General features: G+C 34.1%; 1 protein-coding gene across 6 annotated transcripts in view; it reads left to right on the top strand.

Annotated features, from left to right (window-relative positions):
• Nucleotides 1–1,063, top strand: part of LOC117178954 (male-enhanced antigen 1) — a 7,782-nt gene that overhangs the window by 1,807 nt on the left and 4,912 nt on the right. The gene's annotated exons all lie outside the window — the stretch shown is intronic.

Raw genomic sequence — 1,063 nt, forward strand, 5'->3', positions numbered from 1 at the left:
CGAGGTAATATTCACCGACGAGGCTTCTGTTTGGGGTTACGTGACGTCATCACATGCCTGGACACATTCAACCTCAAGATTAGTGCAGCGGACTGTAAAAATATATTTTATGAAACTATAGAGCCCCCTGAAAAGTGAGCGTCCGAAAGCCCTTTATCGAAATTATGCGAGAATGTACTATGCAGTGAATATTTTTTGATAATAATGATGATCATTGACCGATCATTCTTGTGTTTTGTTTTCTGCATCCCCCAAATTACTCGAAGGCCAGCTAATATTTAACCTTAGATTTTTGGGATACTAAATCTTGCTTTACTACATTCATTTCTCCATTTATGTTGTGGTGTGGGATTTTGGTTGTTTTTTCTATGATTTATAACACTTTGCGACGTAATTTCTGCTAATTCAATGTTGTTGATATGATTGTAGATGAAAATATGCAATATATATATATATATATATATATACCAGGACGGTGTGGTAATGGCCTATCTTAACGCTCATTTTTCTGGAGGCATGTGACACAGCTAAATACCTATATTACCGACCTCACTTTTTCCGTTCACTGAATGTTTTTTTGAACCTAAGAACTTTTTTTGTAAATAAGATATCGAGCTGAAACTTTGGAAGATTTATTAGAGTACAATAAAATACGTTTAGGTACTGCATTTTGGTAGGAACTTCACTGAAAATTATTTTATCTTTTTTCTGAACCTCAACATTTTTTGAACGTTCGAACTTTTTTTATAGATAAAATATCGGTCTCAAACTTTGAGAGATACAAGAGCCGAAAGAAAACTACGTTTAAGTACAAAGCTTAATAATAAAAGATGTAAAAAAATATATTTCAACAATTAATTCCAACGGCATCAGCCGGTAACGTTGTACACGAAAATATGAAACCTGGCGGCCACTAGATGAGGCTCTAGAGAGTTCGTATTTTCGTGTACAAAGTTACCGACTGATGCCGTTGGAATTGATTGTTGAAATATATTTTTTTACATCTATTATTATTAAGCTTTGTACTTAAACGTAGTTTTCTTTCGGCTCTTGCATTCCTCAA

The sequence above is a fragment of the Belonocnema kinseyi genome, chromosome 8 (genome assembly GCF_010883055.1).
Source record: "Belonocnema kinseyi isolate 2016_QV_RU_SX_M_011 chromosome 8, B_treatae_v1, whole genome shotgun sequence".
NCBI classification, from domain to species: Eukaryota; Metazoa; Arthropoda; class Insecta; order Hymenoptera; family Cynipidae; genus Belonocnema; species Belonocnema kinseyi.